Source organism: Sinocyclocheilus grahami, unplaced genomic scaffold (assembly GCF_001515645.1).
Source record: "Sinocyclocheilus grahami isolate Dianchi unplaced genomic scaffold, SAMN03320097.WGS_v1.1 scaffold126.1, whole genome shotgun sequence".
NCBI classification, from domain to species: domain Eukaryota; kingdom Metazoa; phylum Chordata; class Actinopteri; order Cypriniformes; family Cyprinidae; genus Sinocyclocheilus; species Sinocyclocheilus grahami.
The window spans coordinates 913896-914643 of NW_015505305.1; positions in this window are offsets into that span (position 1 = coordinate 913896).

The window sequence follows — 748 nt, forward strand, 5'->3', positions numbered from 1 at the left end:
ATATATTTTATATATATATATATATATATATATATATATATATATATATATATATACACACACATTTAAATGCAAAAATATTTTTTAATGGTCACAAATAAAATATTTTCATCCAACTGCATGATAATTTTTTTATTCATTCATTTCACAGTATCATGATGAGCTGTTTAGTTACATATGGACCAAAACATACCATGTTTATTATTTTTACTAAAAAAATGTAATGGTGTATTTCTGTCCACCTGTGATTTAGCAGGTTATGATAACAGCTAATAAGTTAAATAGCACAAGATGCAACCACAAGGACCAGCCAAGTCTAGATCCAGCTCATGGGATCTTGCCTTTGTCAGTCATGTGCAAATATGGTGTCAAAATTCTGACATTTCCATTAAATAGAGATGTTAATGTTTGAAATATTGCCAAAGTGATTTTGCAGACTGATCAGTATCATACACGACATACACGTAGGAGACAATTCATAAATATATCTAACACTAGATTAACAACAATCTGAGGACTGACCAGAAACCACTGAAAATAAATGCATTATAAAGGAAGAAAAATACATGCTTATAATAAAAATAATAATAATAATTCTCAAAACTTTTGCATTTAAAATTAATAAATAAAAATGACAAATAAATGGATTTCTTCACTGTTCATAAACATATTTAACACTACATTAACAGTGTAAGGATTTGCCAAAAGCCATTTAAAATAAATGCTTTATAAAGACAGAACAAAAAAA